Source organism: Psittacula echo (assembly GCF_963264785.1).
Source record: "Psittacula echo genome assembly, chromosome: 10".
NCBI classification, from domain to species: Eukaryota; Metazoa; Chordata; class Aves; order Psittaciformes; family Psittacidae; genus Psittacula; species Psittacula echo.
This window is the reverse complement of record NC_137741.1, coordinates 1358497-1366881: the sequence shown is the minus strand read 5'-3', so window position 1 is coordinate 1366881 and position 8385 is coordinate 1358497.

Below are 8385 nucleotides of genomic sequence, written 5' to 3'. Positions count from 1 at the left end.
GGTTTTCCGTTTGTTAATCATAGAATCCCAGGCTGGTTTGGGTTGAAGGGACCTTAAAGCTCATCCAGCTCCAGCCCCCTGTCACAGGCAGGGACACCTTCCATTGGATCAGGTTGATCCAAGCCCCTGTGTCCAACCTGGCCTTGAACACTGCCAGGGATGGGGCAGCCACAGCTTCTCTGGGCACCCTGTGCCTAACCTGAACTTCCCCTGTTTCAGTTTGAACCCATCACCCCTTGTCCCATTGCTACGGTCCCTGATGAAGGATCCCTCTCCAGCATCCTTGTAGCCCCCTTCAGACACTGGAAGCTGCTCTGCCTCCATGCAGCTTCTCTTCTCCGGGTTGAACAGCCCCAGTGTGCTCCTCCAAAAGAAGGTGCTCAAGCCTCTGATCATCTTTGTGGCCTCCTCTGGACTTGCTCCAACCCCCCCTTCTTATTCAGGATGGGAAAGTCATCCTTCTAAAGACAGGGGTGGACACATGGAAGTGCAAGACACTGAGCAGAAGAGAAAAAGCAAATGCATTGTGCTGGTTTGAGCTGAATATGCTCAGTTTTAACTTGTGCCCTCTGAAGCATTGAAATCATGGTCAGTCTTGTGAATGTTCCTATTTTTGTTGCTTGATCTCTGAAGAAACCAGATCTTCAACCTCCAGGCAAAATGGGTTTTTATCGGAGAATACACTGAGATTCAGACTGTTGCCTTGGTCAGCTCAATTCTGACCTTACTGCACTAATAGAATGATTTAAAACCAAAACAATTCCAGAATGTGCTTTTGAGCTTTATTTGCTCAACAGCGGTGTTCCTCTGCTACCCTGTTTTGTGTCGAGCTCCAGCTTGGCTGGTTAAGGTAGAAGCTGTTACCCAAGTGCAAGGATCATAGAATCATGGAACGCCAGGCTGGGAGGGAACTCAAGGATCATTTGGTCCAACCTTTCTAGGCAAAGCATGACCTAGACTGGATGTCCCAGCACCCTGCCCAGCTGAACCTTTAAAGTGTTCGGTGCTGTGGAATCCACCACTTCCCTGGGGAGAGTGTTCCAGTGGCTGGTTGTTCTCATTGTGAAAAATGGGAACCCTCTTGTGTCTGGTTGGAATCTCCCTGGGAGGAACTTTGTGCCCATCAGCCCTTGTCTTTTCCATGGGACTCCTTGTAAAAAGGGAGTCTCAATCTTCTTCATAGCTACCCTTAAATCCTGGAATGTGGTGATAAGGTCTCCCCTGAGCCTTCTCTTCTCCAGGCTGAACAAAACCGGCTCTCAGCCTTTCCTCACAGGGCTGCCCAGTCCTGTTCAGCTTGTGTCCAGCAGGACCCACAGGTCCCTTTTCCCAGAGCTGCTCCCCAGCCAAGTAGATCCCAGCCTGCGCCATGCTCCTGGATTGTGCTCTGCCAGGCATAAGACCTTCCACTTGTCCTTGTTGAACTCCATAATGTTAGCCCGTGCTTCCAGCCTATCCCGGTGATCCTGCAGGGTGGCTCTCCCAGCCAAAGTGGCCACTTCCCCACTCGGTTTAGTTCCATTGGCAAACTTGGCCAGCGCATTCTTGATCCCACCTTCTGGATCATTTATGAAGACACTGAACAGCGTTGGGCCCAGTATTGATCCCTGGGGATGCCACTGGTGGCAGCCAGCTCCCGCGCCACCGCACAGGCCACATGCCTAGTGTGTCATGCTTCAGCTTCTCTAGGAGGAGCCTGTGGGGATCCATCTTTAAAGCCTTGGAGAAGTCCAGGTAGATGGTGTCCACTGCTCACCCCACATCACCCAAGCAGGTTACTTTGTTGTCGAAGGTGATCAGAATGAAGCTGTGGTCCAAGCTGCAGTATTATTGTTGGTTTTGCCCAAAGCTGAGAAGATTCAAAGGAAATACAAAGCCCATGTATGTCTTTGTCCCCTGGTGTCATCTTAATCCTTGTCTGTGGGTTCATGTTGGGTGGCTGTATGGAGTTACCTGCTTGGTGGGCTTGGAAATCAGGATTCTTCCTAATCCTTATTGGTGATGTACAATCAGCAAAAGGCATATGAAGCCCCCCAAAACCAGCTTTAAATCACCCAGGGGATATCAGAGGCACCTTAAATACATGTTTATCATGGCAGTGTGCTGTGTCACTGCATCTGCTGTAAATCCTTGGTCCTTCTTTCATTTCCAAAGGTGAATTATGACTTCCCTAATGGATGCATCGATTCCCTGGTGCCGGTCCGTGACCATCACTGAACTGCAGACTTCAGTCAGCAGATCTGCTCTGCCAAGAAAAGCAATACTTGATAACCTGAATTTAGAAGAAGGTGACTGTTTAGAATAACCTGAATTTAGGAGCTCTGTTTAGCTCGACCGGGGCTGTAGCTCTCATTAAAAGGGCAGTCCATGCTTGGTCAAGCATTTGTCTTTCATACGTGTTGTGTTTGGATGCTTGCAGTGATCTAGCACTGACCATCCATCCACAGCACTTTGTCTGGGAAAACAAACACCATGCACTCATTGGAGCTTCTCCTTTTCTGCTGTTCTTTTAAATCAGGTGCTCTTTTCCAGGACATTCCAATGCTTGTTTGGACCGAGCACATAAAAAGTGGGCTTTGGTGACAGGACCTCCCATCTTGCAGAGGATGGCAACCTAACTAGTGTCTCACATCCATTGTACACAATGCAGCTGGACGTGCTCCTGGATGTTTGCTCCTGGACAAGCAGTGGAGGTGGAAACTTTCTCCCTGTTGCCATAATATGCCTCTGTATATTAAAAGGATCTTTAACTCCCCAAATAATCTTGTCCCATAGTCATCCTGTTCTTGCATTCCGTATTAAAAAAAGGTCAGAGCGATGCCAGGATAGCATTTAGTTTCCTTAGTCCTTTGCACAAATTCACAGCTTCTTTCAGGGATCTCATGAACAATTCAAGCAGCTGTTGGTGCAGCTACAGGATTCGGAAACAAGAGAAAAATTTGGGGAAAGAAAAAGGAATATTTGCATAGGACACTTTGCCCCTGTTTGGGAGAAGGGGACAAGAAGATGAGGTGCAGTGTGGAGAGTCATGCTGAAAGTCCTGACTGTGCACACAGTGGTGGAATATATAATGTCTGTAAAGGTATATGATGTAGGTGGTATTTCAAACAAGCTGTCCCTTCAGTTTCATGATATCAATATTATTTAGTGAACTATCAGCCTTGAAATATTTTGCCATGCATTATTAAACACTTGGATAGATCCCCTTTTTTCCTTCCTTTTTCAATGATAATGTTTTCAAAGCACTCCAAAGCTGGTGTTTTTGGGCGCTGACAATAACTGTTTTTAGTGAAGCTGTCATCTATTATTCAAGAGATTTTTCAGTACTTCTTGGCTTGGAATAAGGCTTTCGTTTTTGGTTTCAGGTCTTGCTGCATTCAGAACACTCTCGTTCAAGTCTAAAAGCCACCCTTGTGTTGTGGCACTTACCTGACAGCTTCATTTTGAGATGGAATAGATTGTTTTGTGGTTAGTTTAAGTGCACCATCCTATTTGTGCCCTTGTTTGTAAATGATCTTAATCTGTGGGATGAATATTTTTTATAAATATGCCTTTTAGAGGAAAAAGACTGATTTTTTTTATTCTTTTTTTCATAACCATTGCTGGAACTCGTGTTTAAAATATGAATCACCCTGTTTGGGTGGTTTTGTTTGGAGTTTTGGGGTTTTTTTGCTTTGTAAGGTAACCAAGCAGATCTGGCAGTACAGTCTCAATATTATTTTGCCTTTCATCCTTAATTGCACATCACTGAATGCTTAAAATCTCTTCTTTATGCCAGCTGGGCTATATAGAGAACATACAGGTTGCTACCAGTCTGTGGCTAGTGAGATTGGGTACCTGGCACCTACATGGACTGGGGGGCCGGAGGGTGCTTTCATGTTGGTGTTACAAGTTTTGCATAGTTCTGTGCTGGAAAGTAACCCTGATTTTTGTAGGATTTTTAAGTGCTCAAGAGTAGAATCTACCTGTATGATCTGGCTATACAGCACAAAGTTCTAAAACATATATATATATATATATATATATAGGTGGAGTGATGTGCTAAGCTGTTTTGGATGCTGAACTTCGAGAGGAGGTGGGTAACGTGTGGCATCATCTGTTCCTTAACCATGAACCTGAATGCAGTCAGGAGCAGCTGCTACCTTCCTGACAAGGCTGCTGTCGTTGCTGCTGGAGGCTGCCTTTCATTTGTTGCAGCAAAGCTGATGCTCTGGGGGGAAATGATTTCATCTGCAGATGGAAACGGGAAGGAGGTGGAAGCAGAAGCGGTGGAGGGAGGACAGGGCTCACGTGTGTTCTGCAGTGAGCTGAGGGGGGCCTCAACTGACACCAAAAACAAGGATGGGCTTGTGTGGAAGCTTGGGGGGGATTTGTGTTTAGGAATAAGAGTTATAGCAAAAGAAACCCGCGTTGGCAGGTGCCAGCAGCTGCAGGGGGAGGTGCCCATGGTACTGGAAGAGTATGGACTTCCAAAAAGAGCTTTATTCCTATGCAGATGCTGAAGGGAAGATGGATCGTGGTGTCACTTAAAGAACATAGGGAGAACTGGAGACTTGGCTGTTTAAACTCTCCTTCGTTAAAAGCTATACTTTACCTAAAATGTTACAAAATGGGATTTGGCTCCTGACCTGCTTTGTACCATTCATTTTAATCCTGAGGAGAGTATATATCCTATCAGTAGGAAGGTGGGAAACGTCTTTTTGGCAGCAGGGAAAACTCAGGGTTTGCATTGCTGGGTCACCAGGAACAGGCAGGTAATAACTTTTGTGAAATGCAATGGTATTGCATTTGGAACAGTGGAAAATTTAATTTGAAGCAGATTGTTTGCCAAAAAGAGTTTTCAGTGAGAAGGTTTTACATCATCCCTCTCTTGTTATTGGTGCTGGCCATAATCCTCCAGAAAATCAGGAAAGTAGCATTAGTAACAGCATTATTGTGTCTTCCCCAGCACTAGGACACTTAAATGTGACTTTGTGCCTAAACTGTATTAACTTCTTCCAGACAACTGCAGTGCTTTTAAGACTACAGGAAAACACCTGACATTATTGAGGTATTATTCAAAACTAAGGTGGTGACATTCCATTATGTATGTTGTCCCTAATTTTTACTTTTAAGGGAAATACAGCACTAGAATTGTCACTTCCAAAGTGGCTTCATGTTTATTTTGCTGCATATGGGGGCTCCAGCAAGGCTGAGAAGTGTTGGGTTGTCTCGGTTCATGCTGGAAGTGAATTGGAGCAGGGAGTGACAACGCTCTGCTTGGGCAACGTGTTCTTGGGCAACAGTTGTTTCTGCTGGGCAGCGTGGTTCTTTGAGTCAACAAGATCCTTTCAAAAGGATCAATACACTGATATATCAGTATATATTGATAGATAATCAGTATATCAATTGATCAGTGTATCAATATATATTGATATGTGTAAATGGATATACTGATATCTATCAATATATATCCGTATCAATATTCAACATACATTATGGTGAAAAGGCCATGTGAGAAATTACTTCTTGATTATAACATATAAAAATGTAAATTGTTTTTAATAAGTTGCCATTTATTATTCATTTATTATTTTTTTGATATTTTTCATTTATATCAAAGATTTATGAGCCCCCACCACAAGAGGGACGTGCATCCATTAGGTTGAGTCCAGAGAGCACGGAGATGCTGCGAGGGCTGGAGCAGCTCTGCTCTGGAGCCAGGCTGGGAGAGCTGGGCTGGGTCAGCCTGGGCAAGAGAAGGCTCCTGAAGGGGAGACCTCAGAGCAGCTCCAGTGCCTAAAGGGGCTGCAGGAAACCTGGAGAGGGGCTTTGGACAAGGGCCTGTAGGGACAGGCCAAGGGGAATGGCTTTAACCTGCCAGAACAGGGGAGACTGAGCTGAGCTCTTAGGCAGAAGCTCTTCCCTGTGAGGGTGCTGAGGCGCTGGCCCAGGGTGCCCAGAGAAGCTGTGGCTGCCCCATCCCTGGCAGTGTTCAAGGCCAGGTTGGACACAGGGGCTTGGAGCAAGCTGCTCCAGTGGAAGGGGTCCCTGCCCGTGGCAGGGGTTGGAGCTGGATGAGCTTTAAGGTCCCTTCAATACACACCAGTCTGGGAACTGTTGGAACAAGTCCAGAGGAGGCCACGAGGATGATCAGGGACTGGAGCACCTCCCGTATGGAGACAGGCTGAGAAAGTTGGGGCTGTTCAGCCTGGAGAAGAGAAGCTGCGTGGAGACCTCAGAGCAGCTTCCAGTGTCTGAAGGGGGCCTACAAGGATGCTGGGGAGGGACTCTTTATCAGGGACTGTAGTGACAGGACAAGGGGTAACGGGTTCAAACTGAAACAGGGGAAGTTTAGATTGGATCTAAGGAAGAAATTCTTTACTGAGAGGGTGGTGAGGCACTGGAATGGGTTGCCCAGGGAGGTTGTGAATGCTCCATCCTTGGCGGTGTTCAAGGCCAGGTTGGATGAGGCCTTGGGTGGCATGGTTTAGTGTGAGGTGTCCCATGGCAAGGGGATTGGAACTGGATGATCTGAAGGTCCTTTCCAACCTTAACTATTCTATGATTCTATGATCTTATGAACTTTCCTACTGCAGCAGTACGGTGGCATTCAGGTGCCAGTGCAATGTGTTTGTGTAATACCAATTCTGGAAAGGATCTTTTTTAGCTCAGTTATTATTTCAGGTGTGATGTTTGTTGCAGCTCAAAGTGGTACTGGAGAGCTGCACCACAACCTTTCTGGCACAGCAGTGGTCATGTTTATCCTCTACCAATGTCTGCAGACTGGATTAGAAGGGGAAAGATGCCTTTATCTCCCCAGGTTTTGTTCTCTGAAGCTCTTGAGCTTGTCTGGGATAAAAGCATCTTCTCCTTAACACTGGTGGAATTCTTGGGCTCCAGGAAAGGTATTTTGTGCATCCATTTTGGGGCTGGCGAGATGCTCCTCAGTGTGAACCTCTGTAGTCCTTGGCAGAGTTTCTCTGCTCTAACACTTCATATACTTCATTTTTAACAGGTTCAGGAGGATTTTTATGGTACACACTGTTCTTTTTTCAGGCTCTATACGTGAAATTTTGGCTGCAAACAAAAATATAAATAGCTGGACATGTGCTTTGTGAGATAGTAAAATCTTGTGTCCATTTATGGTTTATACTGCTCTCTCCCTGCTAGCTGCCTCTTCTCTGAGCTTGTAGGAATGTGTTATCTGACCTTGATCTATGCTTTTGAGATACCAGCTTGTTTCCAGTTGGGTTTTCGGAGACTGAACTCTACTCTATGGACGCCTGTAAGGAGCAAATCCAACCAGCAAATGTGGAAAATGGGACATTTTGACTGCTCACATGAACAGGATTTCAGTACTGAGGAGAGATGCTCTGTCAGACGACAATGGTTGGGCCACGTTTGTAAATGACAAATCAATCCTTGTATTTGAAACAGGGCTGTCGTGCCTCTGGCCAGTGACTGCTTAATTAGTCATTAGAAGAGGCAAAACAACCTATAACAGTGATTCATCCCACTGGAAATCTCTAAACTTGGGAGATACGAAGCACTCCCTTAGTTCCTGCCTTCTTCTTGGTCAGTCTGGATATAGCTGTCCTTTGCCACATGAGGGATATGGGAGCAGCAAGTGTAAGTTAAACTATGCCACCTTTTCCTTGGCAATCTCCTTTGAGTTTTTCAGTTTTATTTTTCTATCTTATTACTTTGTGGTTTGTGACACAAGAAAGCCAAGGGAGCAGCTGGAGGACATGGGCTTCATTGCTGGTGCTTGTTTGTCAGAGTAAAGTTTCTCATGATGCTGGGACAGAGAGAGAATGAACTTCCAAGCACCATCTGTTCAGTGAGTACAATGAAACAGGCTGATTATTTTAGTCCTTTAACACCACCCTTTACGTGTGGGGACGTTGCTTTCAGGAGGACAGCCGTGCTTCCAGAAGTCGAGATGCAGTGACTCAACCCGGGAGTACAAGAAAGAGGAACAGTCAAGTGAAGGGCAAGGTTTTGTTTGTGCTGTTGTTTTGGGTCTCCCAGCATCATGCAGGATTCTGTGACAGAAGCAAAGGGGGAAGTCACTTCTCCGGTTCAGTTGCCTCAATCACAGGCCTCACCCAGGCTCCCTGAAGTCCCTTTTGGTTTTATTTTAGGAAAACCTTTTTCCCCAGAGGGTGCTCAGGCATTGGAACAGGCTGCCCAGGGCAGGGCTGCAGGCACCGTCCCTGCAAGTGTTCACACAAGGTGGAGACGAGGCCTCAGTGCCATGGGTTAGGGGTGGCCTCGGCAGTGCTGGGGAATGGTTGGACTGGATGAGCTTAAAGGGCTTTTCCAACCTGGCTGATTGTGTGATTTCCCTTTTTTTTTGCCCACATCCCTGCCTTCAGTCACATCTCCAGCCAGCGGGGCAGG